A 13,167-nucleotide genomic window follows, 5' to 3' on the forward strand; every position below is an offset into this window, starting at 1 on the left:
GTGAAACTTCCAGAGAGAAGAAACGTTACAGCATAAACTAGCGAAGAGACTGCATTAATATAAGAGATTAGCTGATCGGCCTGACACCATCATGACAGATTCATGCTGTTCCGCAAAATCACAGCCGAAAATAATTCAACTCGACACGCCAGCGAAGATTCTCCGAGTTCCAAGATCTATCATTTCAACTTCAGCGTATCTATAGTTACTAAATGATGTAAAGTCACACCGCTTTGGCCTTAAAACTCGAAACCTCTATTTGATAAATAATCAAAGCAATACATTGGTTAAGTGCTTCAATTTAAAAAATATGTTTATAATTTTTTTATTATATTTAACTTGTTAATAATACTCAATTGAGTTAAAGTCCTTGACCCTGTTTCGACACAAAGTCACCATTCCCGATGAATTTTTAAAAGAGGGTAATGATGTTAGACGTTTTATTTCTTTGCGCACGAGCGATCCCCTAATGCACCAGGGGCTCCCAATCTTACCCCCCCGGAGAGAAAGGAGTGCGCTTGACGTTTCGGCTCGAATGATTTGCCAAAACATTTTTCATCCGGGTTCATTTTAACCCCCGAACATTAGCGTTACACGAAGTCGTGGCGAAATAGAGTCGTAAAACAACCCCACGTGAAATGATTCACGGAGGCTCGTCGTCCGATATCCTTGCGGCAAATTTCAGCGAAATGTTTAACCCTCGGAAAGTTTTTATGTGGGTGCTTAAAGGGTTACGATTAGGAATGCAATAGCGGAGCGAAACGACAACGCCTGTATTACGCGGGTTTATGCTTAGTGGGGGTGCTAGAATTTACACTTGTAGTGCGACAGGTGTAGGAATATTTCATTTTAATTTGTTGAGGATTGTAATATAAATGGTCGAAACATTTCTAGTATACATATTATTATTTAAAAAATATAACAATATTTCTTTCTATCAATATAATTCATACTTATACACATATAGTACATATACTAGCAATGGGTAAGAAACTTGACCTGCTTTCATCTTCAATCCGATACTATGTGTAATAGTAGCGAGCTCGGGTGAACTCATTTCGTCCAAAACTACCCCCTGAGATGACGCCACCCCTTTGTAGCATTACTGCCGGCGAAAAAGGCTTTGCACACAATTTTCCCGATAAAGTAATATCATTACCAGATGAAAGACCGCACGAGAAAACGCCGCGGGAAAATTTTCACGTTTATTCGCTTAAAAACATTCTAGTATGTTTTAATGCTCAACCAAGCTCTAGTAATATGCTGCAACAAGTTTTTTTGCCACAAATACAGTAATCTGATTTATATTTTTTCTAAAATATTGCGCTAATATATTTTTTTTAGAAATTAAAGAACATTTTATTTTTCAAATGTTTTGACAAAGTACTTTTACAAAAACCATTAGTAAATGTAATTTCATATAAATAGGGTTGCAATTAAAAAAAATTGCAGTAGGTATTTAATTTTTAAATTTACATTTAAATTTAAATTTTAAATTTTGAAATTTGTACACGTGCATTTGAATTTTTAAATGTAGAAGATAATGATTTCTATCACACATTTTATATTTATAAATAAAATATACAAACATATATACATATATGGATTTTTTTATTTAGAAGAAATATTTTTTTTAATATGCAAATCAGATTATTTTTGTTAATGTAGTCAAATAAATAATTTTCTTACTACAAAATATTTAAAAATTTTTTAAATAGTGTATTTATTTATTCATTTTTTAGATTAAATTAAGACCATCGTGGCCTAACAGGCTACCCCAATGCGCCACGATTGTCGAAAACAAATTTTGAATTTATAAAACGAAAAAAACGTATATATACATAAATAGAACAATAATTAAAAATAATAAACATAGCAAAAAAATATAAAATATCAAAATTAAATAATACAAACTGGATCAGATCTTCGTAGCTAACATTAAACAGGTCAATATGTAATACCAGCGTATTAGGGAGCCGGATGGCCACAGCTATAGGCGAGTCGGCAAGTGCGGATGTCCTAGCCCTAGCGTCATCAAAAGAGGTCGCGATCGTAATTCTCGAAAATGTTCCGGAACCCAAAACTGGAATTCCTCGAGAATAGCTGGATTGTCAACAGCACCTTTAAGCAATTTGAAAAAATGCTTAGCGAGATACAACTTTCTGCGAGAACTCAGCGAATCATATCCCAAAGCTTCTAAAAAAAAGGCGCTGGGATATATGTATGTACGGATAATAACCAAATGTTCTTTTGTAAAGGTATCTTAAATACCTTTTTTGAAATTTTTCCACTAAAAGGGAATATTTGGCTATTCGGGGATTCCAAATTATAGATCCCGATTCAAGAATGCTACGAACTAAGGTGTCATAGAGGATGCGAATAACTGACGGATCGTCAAAGTGAAAGGCATTCCTCATAACAAAGCCGAGCATCTTGGAAGATTTATCACAGACGTCGTGTATGTGTAGAGAGAACCTCCATTTGCTCTCGATAGTGATTCCGAGATCTTTAGTGGAAGTTTCTTTAGTCAAAATGTTACCACCGAGATGGTAGAAATAAGCTGATGGCGAATAGGATCGAGAAAATGACACAGTATGTCACTTTCCGACTCTAAAGGACAGACGGTTAATGGAAGCTCATCTCCATAGAGAGTCTAAATCACTTTGTAGAGAGAAGGAGTCCACAACAAATCGAATGCATTTATATAATTTTAAATCACTTGCGATCAGAAGAAAACTTGAATTTGTAATTGCTGTATTTATGTCATTAATAAATAACACAAAAAGCAGAGGGCCCAGATTGGATCCTTGAGGAACCCCCGAAGGGGTAAAATATTCTTTCGACAATCGGCCACCATAGGTTACAAACTGTCTACGATTGCTTAAATAACTCGAGAATAACCGAGTTAAATTATCCGAGCAAACGAGATTCGACAATTTTTTAATGATAACCTATGACAAATATATTTGATATATAAATTTGTATAAGATGCAATATTCTGTAATTTTTGTATAAAATGTATATGAAATCAATAGCGTATTATTTTGTTTTAAGTTATACAAAAAATAATATACATGATATGAAAAAAGTTATTCCATTTTATTTTTAATATGAATATAATACACTCATCTCTCGATTTACGCAATAATTACGTTCCAAGAAATATCGTGTAAATAGAAACTGCGTAAATCGAGGCATAGAACGAACTTGTAATAAAACGATCGATAGTATTCATTTATATTTTTTAACGTTTCTTTATAAAATTATGTAGTATACATGCAAAATCTTCAGCGATACGCATGTACTCCATAAAACACTTCATAACTCACTACATGGTTAGTGGGAGAGGTTCCACATGTAGTGAAAGTAAAAGAAATCACCGCGCTACACGAGTGTTACCACAAATGTTTAATTTAGAGTATTTTTAACTATGTAAGAAAAACTGTAATTATTACAAAAATATATTTTATATTATAAAATAATATTTAAACAAAAAAAGTTGAACTTAAAAAAATCTATAAACGAAATATGATTCTAAAACATCAAATACCAAAGATTATATAAATATTTTTTCAAAAATTTTGTAAGGCTAAACGATATTGTAATAGGTACATATTTATATGTATGCAGGTATATGAATACATACACAATTTATTATTCCAGGAATTGAAGTTTTGAATACGGAAATAGTTTCGTCAGTGTAGCATCCTTATTTATATGTTGGTCCAGCATACACCGTATTTACTAGGGGATCAGTGAAACGAGAGAGACAAACTGACGGACAAACGGTATGGAACATTCGCGATCGCGACATTGACTAATGGCTTTAATAACGTAACAGTACGACAATGTTATTACCGGTTCACTTTTGTACGTGTATCTCATGCATATGCGATATAATTTAATTTTAGACTGTTTCGAAAAACAAAGAGACAATATATACAAACATATATAATAAAGCCTATTATATTTAAAATACTATACAATTAAAAAAAATAAATAAACTACGAAATATCCTGCAAACATTAAATAAATAAGACACTTTTGAATGTACCAATGAAACTTTGGTAATAAAAAAAGGCAGTTATTAGCACATCAAAAAAATAAATTATTAACAATTTCAAGAGTCACGATGGCGTCCTTTTCTGTTGCCCGTTAGAGCTAGGATATCCACATTAGCCGAATCGTTAATGGTTGTCGCCATCCCGCTCCTTAATACGCTCATATTGCACATTGATCTATTTAATATCAGCTGAAAAGAGCTGGTCATGTTTGTATTAGTATATTTTATTTTTTTATACTATGTATTATTTTTAACCATCGTGATTCATTGGGGGGTAATCTGTTAAATAACAAGGGTCCTAATTTAAACAAAGAAATAAATTAATAAATATTTACAGTAGTGTATTGTTTAAAAACAATTCGAAATTCCCCAGTGACTGCAAAACCGACCCAATTACTTATTCAACTGCGCCGTTTTCCCAGAGTAACATTTGACGGCGAAATTTGCGACGGTTTCCCAATCTGTGTTGCGCGCTCGTAAATAAACAACGGAATCGCTTGAATGGACACGCCGGATCGCATTTTATTTAGCCGCTCGTGTTTGTTTGTTTTAAAAAAAATTATATGCCCAAATGGAAAGGGAAGTATTCCTATACCTAAAGTGGATGGATCGGTTACATATTTCAGCGTCCGAGCCTACATGCAGAATTTTTCATTCTCCATGCAAATAAAAAATCCGTGGGGTTGTGAGTACAATGTAAAAAACCTCAGGCGAAAATTTTTCATACGATTCCGATAGATTGCGTGACGAGCTTGAATTTTATTTTTTCGATGTTTAGCGATTTACCATCGCGATAAGAACTCGTTAAAAGTCGCGTAATGAGAAAACTCGAAAAAACTGAAGATCGCTCGTTATTCGAACTACTAATTGTATAGAGATCGAATCGACACAGAGCCACTCATGCGTTTGTTATTTATTTAATAAGTAATTTTAATATTATAAGTTGAAAAACAATTTTAAAATTGCGCATTGTAGCGACGGTAACGAGCGACAAAACGCTTCGAAGATGATAAGCAACCCCACTACTTTATTTTTCGAGCGCGTGCGCGTCTCGATTAAATATAAATAGCCAAGCCACTGTTGACGAGCGTCAGTCGTCTTGGCGACACGGGCGAATACATAATTACAAATATAATAAAATATGAATTATTATTATTTTTAGTGCAGGCTATAAAGTTTACTGATTCAATTATTCAGCGAAACAGTAAAATAATCAATTAGTAACTAATATGTTTCCGCCTTTCCATTTTTATAACATGTTATTAGATTTTTTATTTGAAATGGCATAAATACCATTTTTAAATGTCATTAAATGTGAGGTGAAAAATAATAGCATGCTTATTAATTACATTTTAGTTTCACAATTTGCTGGTTGTTCTATGACTACCTAATTGTAAAATAATTTATTATACAATACGTCTTTGTTTAAATTAATATATACCCTGAGAGATTTAGCTAACTTAATATCAGTCTTCTATTATTTTTTAAAGTGAAAACCGTTCTCAAATTAAGCTGGTTTCGTGATGTAAAGGTTAAGCTAGATACCAACGTTTATTTTAAGCGAAACTTTTTTTATGTTACATAAATTATTGTTAAAGAAACCTTGTAAAGATATAAAGATGACATTATGTTTTTAATCTAGCAAAAATAGTTACTTATACTATTATGTAAAATGGATTAAGAAATAGTAAAACTCGCTAAGACTAGGTTTACATGCTATGACAATAGGTCGAGTTCAGAATTATATTGGAAATGTTAGATTGAGAATAAAGACTTTGGAACGTAGTTCTGGAAAAGAATCAAGTAACATTCTCAATGATAATAATTTATTCTCATATAAAGTATAAAAAAGAGCAAGTATAAAATATTTATTTAGCGCTGAAATAATCAAAAGTATGTAAAAAATGTGTGTTATAAGAATTCTCAGATATATTTAAAAGTCCGAAAAATTGAGACTAAAAAATTCTAAAAATTTAATCCAACATTAAAAAAAGGCAAAAAAATTAACGTTTTTTTTATATTTATTTGTATAGAATTCTGTCATAAAAAAATATTTTATATTATTTTGCGACGTATTAATATTAGCTTGAAATTAAATTGTGTCACTATTTTAAATTCAAGTCAGAGTCTAAAAATGTAATTCATCATCACGATATTTATCCGTGAGATAAAGAAAATCTAGGAAAACCTGTAATAATTATTCGGAATTATAAACACATATTTTTGGTTATATGATCACTAATTTCAATCTCACAGATACAATAAAAATGAAAAACACATATGATCTATAACCAGATCTATATTCTGGTAATATCTTGTTAAGAAAAGTAAACATTAATTTTTTGCAGTATGAAGTCTCTTAATAATTAGGCGTTTAAGAAAAAATAATCATCATGTATTAAAATTATTATTGAAATTTACACAACTTTCAATTCTACGTATTTTTTTTTTCAAGCTCTTTAAATATTTATACTAATAATAGAGAATTTATGTTAGTATACTTTTTCATTTATCAAGTTGTTTTAAACTGTATCTATATATAGCTTTTGTGAAAGCCTTCAAATTGTGGTTCTGGCTTAACTTAGTTGGTTTTTATCAAATTAAAAGGAACACTCACAATCTTATATTATAATATAACAGTAGGCTATCTAACCCATCACGTAAATTTTAGAAATAACATTACAATGTACGTTATTTAACACTGTAAAGCAAAAAAATACTTTTGCCTTTATAATTTAAAGCTTAACTAGTAATAAACTAAACTTGATATTATTAAAATACGTATATAAAATGACAGTATTAATAGAGACATTACAAAATTTATCTTTTGCTTCAATATCAAAGTAATAATATTTTCTGAGACTGATTTATTTAATATTTCAGCCAAGCAAGGATTGTGGGATATTATCCTTATAAATGAGAGAACGACGAGCAAAAATATCATGAAATGTGTTTTAAACTAACAATTAATAAAATTTTAATTAGGATTTTCTTCATAAATTCGTAATTTTGCATACTGACGTTAAAACACATCATAACGTTAAATAAAACAGTTCATTCGCGAAGAAAATAAGCGCAATTTTAATAAAATACATAGCTAAAGCGACCGTTATGTTTATTTTCGCATGCGAGAATATTAAGCCCGATAAAAATAAATTTTATACGATTTCGTCCTTCTCTGAAAATGTATATTTTTTGTATGAGCTGCTTTCAATGCGCTTCAAAGAAGAAAAAAAATAAACACACACTCGTAATAAGGAGAAAAATAAGAGAGAGAGAAAAAGAGAGGGGGAATATATGAAAATTGGGTGTTTCTTGAGGGGTCTGCGGAAGGAAACAATTTTCCGGAAAAACAGTTTCATCCGGGCGTCGGGGATTGATTAGCGTTAATGACGGGCGATTGCAAAGAAAAGTTTCGCGGAAGGTCCGGTGGAGTATTTTTTTTACGAAAAAATACCCAACCGAGCGGAATTGACAAATTGTTTGGTTTTATATAGAAGACCCGATGTCGGTTTCGGTACGTATCTTAAAAAATGCAGAGGGTTTCGTAGTATCCGTGTAAAAATAAAGCATTTGGGTAATCCGGTGAGATGTAAAGGTGCAATTTTATTATCTGTAAATTTCGTAATTTAGAGATAATTTTATTATTGACTTTTGAATATAAATATACTACTATGAATTGAAAATAATGTAGCAAAAATATTAAAATAATTGATAAATATATAATAATTTTAATTTTACACAGATAATGTTATAAAATAAGAGTATCATTATCAGCGAAATTTCAATTGAAATGTTACGCAATGAAAAAAATATCGAATCAACATACAAACTTGAAAGTATGTATATATACTAATGTGACACTGTTTTTTCAAATTAAAATATTGAGAAAGATGCTCTGTATGTTTGTTAAAGTAGTTGTTATATAGCGTTAACGAATACTTTAACATTTTTATTTATTTTCAATAGAAATTTGGAAACAATTTTTTATGAGGTATAATTTATGTTTTATATTAAATTTAAGTATCCTTGTTATTATTTTTAATAAATACATTTTTTCACCGGCTTTAACCCTTTGTCGGCTCGAGCCTTAATGGGTTTATGTGTGCGCGGGATTACTGGGCGGAAAAAAATGATTTTTTAACCTCTCGAGTTAACGACTTTGCGTATTATATGGTATAATGTATCCCCTTTGCGGCTTTGGCCCGAGAGCGAAAAATCTCATTAGCTCACGGAGATTTTAATCTGGATCGTCTGGATTATTCATTGGTCCGTCGCGGTTTTCGTAAAGTGTTTAGAAATTGACGAGGGAAACGTCCAACACTAATCCGCGTGTACGTACGTGAGAATTTGCCCGCTAATACGCGGTGAGAAGGGACGGATCTGATTGGATAATGTATGCAAATGTGCGAAAGGAAAAGGTGAATGAGACGCCCCAGCCCTAGCTCAAAGGGCGAAACTTTTGAAAATTTAACGAAAGGGCGCGTAGGTGTTGTTGGACGATGAATATTCACGTTTGTCAACCGTGACGAACAAATTACAGTGTCGTTTTAATTTTTCAAAAGGGATATATTCATACATATAAGTGTGTATATTTATTTTATATATACATTATACATACATATGTACGTGTATATACATATTTATTGTTTCGTAACATCATATTTTAAAAAATAAATAAATGGATGATAACTAGTTAATAGCTATATACATATTTACAAGAACGTTTTTTTTTCTTGAGAATTTCGCAAGAAACTGAAGGATTACTAGAGATTATTATTTATTAAAATTAAGTATATGGGAATATTTTTAAATGGCTTGCAATCGCTGCATTTTTGAAAACAAATAATGGTTTTAATTCACAGGGATATATATATTTCCGATGAACAGTTTTATGACCGACTCTAGGAATAACAATTAGCAAATATTAAATTTTGCTCATGATAGATATTTGCTGGTTAACAAAAAAATAATGAATAAAGATAAACGATTTAAAAATGAATTTATTATTATGTTTATGACAAGGATTCGTTCGCCAGATAGAAGAAAAATCAAGAAACAGGTTTTTATGTAAATGTTATAAATAATATGATCTTGTTATCTATTGCAAAATATATGAACAATTCTTTTCGGTAAAAAGTGACCCTCAAATAAACACGCATTTTACATATATTTAAGTTAAAATAAGAATATTATGTTATATAAGAATTTAAAATAAAAAAATATTGTAATAATTATGTACATGTATGTTTTACCATTCTATGAAATAGTTTTTATTTTTAATATTAGCTAAATGTATTATAATTAACATGCATAAATATTATTTCATAAATTGCTGAATATATCAATAAAGAAATTTTTAAAATACAATATAAAAAAAAGAATATCCAGAAATAAAATATTATGTATGTATAAAGTAAAGATAAAAACTTGTAAAAAATGAGTACAATGAAAAGACAAACGGGGAAAAAAGATGTAAAATATGTTGTATTTTATAATTCAAAAAGACTTTTTTTTTAAATTTCCACCAACAGCTACTAAAAATATTTTGATAGGTGATAAAGGTAAAGAAAGGTTTAAAAAAAGTCAAAGGGAATATCAAGATATCAATGATAGTATGCAAGAATATTTTTACCAAGTGAAAAAATAATACAAAATTGCGTGTTATATGAATTAATTAATAAAATGCCAATTACGGCCACTAAAAACATTTGTAAAGTGGAAGGTGATATGCTAAAAATAGTTTAAGCAAATTAAAAGAAGAAATTACTATATCAAAAATATTTATGCTTGTGGGAGATCAGCAAAGATAGACGATGATGTTCTGGCTGCAGAAAGGAAAGCAAATTCTATAAAAACTGTTTAGCAGTTGGCAGAGAAACTAAACTAGTGCGATTCAACAGTCCATAGACACATAACTTGGAGACAATGTGTATGGGTTCCACACGAATTGATCGAAGAAAAAAAGTAAGCGCGTATCCACATATCCAGGAGCTTCTGAATATTAAAGTTGGTCGCCTTTTCTTTTTATCATTTGACAACTGGAGATAAGAAACGGGCGTTGTACAAGAGAAATAGATAAACATAATTTTTTTGTGTGTATGTTTTGATTGCAAAGAGATTGCGCGAAAATAATATAAAGCTTTTATTGTGATCAGTTCGTTTTGCACGAAGAAGTAAAAAAGTACATGAACATGGAAACCGAAGTCAAACAGTTCTACAACACGACAATGCGCGTCTTCATGTATCAAAATTGACTCTCGATAACATCAAAGAACTTGGCTGAAAGGTTTTATTTCATACAAATTATTTTCCAGATCATGCTCCTTTAATTTATTTCGATCAATGCAATATTTCTTGGATGGAAAAAAATCAAAATGCAGACGATGTGAAAATGGGGTTATCAGAATATTTTGCATCACAGCCTCCAACATTTTATGTTAGTTAAATTTAAAAAAAATGATCGAGAGATGGGAGGTAATTTTTTTTAAATAAACTTATTATTTAAATCATTAAAATAAAATTATATATAAGAAGAGATTTTTTTAATTTATTAAAAAACGACATTTATTTCTTCATTATTAGATAATAAACATACAAGAATATTCCATAGTTATATTAGAAGATAACTATTTTTTTAAATGTGAACCTCATTGACACATGGATTTAGATCTATCAATTTTATTGTCACTAAATTTTTGACATCTACTAAAGAAGTGATAAATCACTCGAAAAAATACTGAAATTTATGTAAAACCATTCAATATTTATCAACAAACTGATCGATATTGCAACTTTTTTGGAATTAGATTGCTAAAAAACATTAGAGCTATGACTCATTCCTAATCTCTATAGTAATAAATGACATATTATAATATTTTCTAGATAGTTGGACCTGCAAGATTTCTTTACAAATTTAAAAGATTCTTCCTAAATGTAAAATAGCTAGAGAAGTTCTATCTATTTTGTTTCAAATAGTCACACCTTGAATTTAATATAACAAATTGCTTATTAGTACATTATATTGTTTGGTAATATACAATTTCAGTAGTAAAAAATAAAATCTACTTTAAGAACGGATATAAATAACAACATAACATTTGTCTGGCTTTTGCGTCAGGGTTGTTAATTCTTGTTTTAATATAAAGTCATTTATTTTTTGTGCAACATTTAAGTTCATCAAGTACAGTTTATATATGTTAGTTATACGCGAGGTTTTCTCTCCGTATGTGTGTATGAAAAAATTCAGTCCTCTCCGAAGCAGATTGAACTCCGTTACGGACGTTGAGCTGAATCTGGGAACGCGAAGAGAGAAGCGGCGGATTCTGTAATTTTTGAAGTTCGTGCTGAACGAACCTGACGAACTGATTGAATCGTGCTGGACGGCACATATATGTACATATATACAAAAAGGTAATTTAAAACGACTGATCTCAGTATTTTAAGGATACTTTTGGTACTTGTCGGTATGACAAAAGAGACAACTGATCTGTCAATGTTTATTACTTAATAGAATAATGTTGGCTTAAGGCGTTTTTTGTCTTAGACATTTGGGACATTTCTTCGTATATCACTTATCAAAAAATGCATTGTTTGCAACTAGCTTTATCTTTGATGGGATTTGCTTTAAACTAAAGGCTTTTTTAACGTTGAAAACTTCCGATTTAATCAGAAGTTTTGCGACCTGTCTTTTTTTATCCTGTCGCCGGTTTACGCTTAAGAATTGTATGTTGTACAACTGATGAATCGAATGGTGATCCATTGATAAACCCGACTTACATATACATATCCCTATAATCTTATTCTCAATATAAAGTATAAATAAAATTGTTAGAATTTATATATAAATATATGACTATTGCTCATATTATTATTACTTATTTATTGTTATAATCACACGAAATATCCGTAATACACCATACATTAGCTCATTGTTAATGGTGTTGATACGGTTGTTTTCTTGGGTGTTATATGGCTATTGCCCTAGATCGCAGATACACACAAATGGCGTGATATTAATTGCTATCACGGCTACGTTGAGTTGGCTACGCGCCTAATATCCGTCTATCCACACTAATAAATTACCCTTTCGAAAGGGGATGTTACTGTTTCGGGACTGGGCAACGGTTATAGCTTATCGCGTTATAAAGTCGGTTTGAAAGTAATCGTTATATTGCACCCAATGCACGTTTTATTTTCTAGCACGAAATGCGCACTCTTGCTATTAGTTTCTTTTTAGGGATGGGGTGAAAACACATAATACCTCTAAATATAAAAATTATTAAATCAAGCATTTTTATATCCTTATTAGAACTATTTATTCGAACCTAATAAACGAGATTTTTAATCTAAAAAAACTAGATAGCTACAGAATTTTGTTTAATAAACAAACAAGCACAACGCCACGAATAACATATCTTAACAATACGCACATAGTAAGATATAACCGGAAATAATAATTGTTTTTAGTATGAATGAAGCAAATGTGACATTAAAAATCTCTTCTCTTCTTCATATTTAATCGTCTGTCTTAAGCTGTTTAAGACAGTAGAAGCTTAGACCACGACATACATTCAAGGTTTATATATTTAAAAAAAAAGTAATAATAATTTCAGCACTATATCAATCGATTTTTAAAATGAATAGAATGGACTAGAAGCACTGACTAAATAAGGCTTCAATGATTGTATATTCAAGTGGTGTAAGGTTATTTATTAAGTAATTTATTGCAATCCGCTTTGGTAAAAAAATATTGTCCCATCATAAAATTTGTTTTGAAATATGTATATCAAATTAATTCTTACGCTGAACGTTCATGTACTTAGATACGATTTTAATTTATACATCTTCCTATATTTTATTATTTTATCTTTCGTGAATTTAATTTTACCCTGTCGACTTATGAATACATAGCGCTCGTCTTCTTTGCAATTTTCTTTTTATTTCGCCGACAGCACATCAGCGCTCCACATTTCAAATGGAAATAAAGCTGACAGTAAGCTTTTTTTGCGTAAATTTAACGTAATCGCAATAACAACGAACGCAGAATGTTCGCATGGAATTCAATATCAGATATTTACATATATTAGTACATATGAATTTAA

At 30.3% G+C, this 13,167-nt stretch overlaps 1 protein-coding gene across 2 annotated transcripts in view; it reads right to left on the reverse strand.

The window, feature by feature from the left end:
* LOC148227685 (protein O-mannosyl-transferase TMTC1-like) overlaps positions 1-13,167 on the reverse strand; it is a 666,186-nt gene that overhangs the window by 48,309 nt on the left and 604,710 nt on the right. The window lies entirely within an intron of this gene.

Source organism: Plectrocnemia conspersa, unplaced genomic scaffold, assembly GCF_051122295.1.
Source record: "Plectrocnemia conspersa isolate PC_06_02 unplaced genomic scaffold, ASM5112229v1 ptg000013l, whole genome shotgun sequence".
Classification (NCBI taxonomy): Eukaryota; Metazoa; Arthropoda; class Insecta; order Trichoptera; family Polycentropodidae; genus Plectrocnemia; species Plectrocnemia conspersa.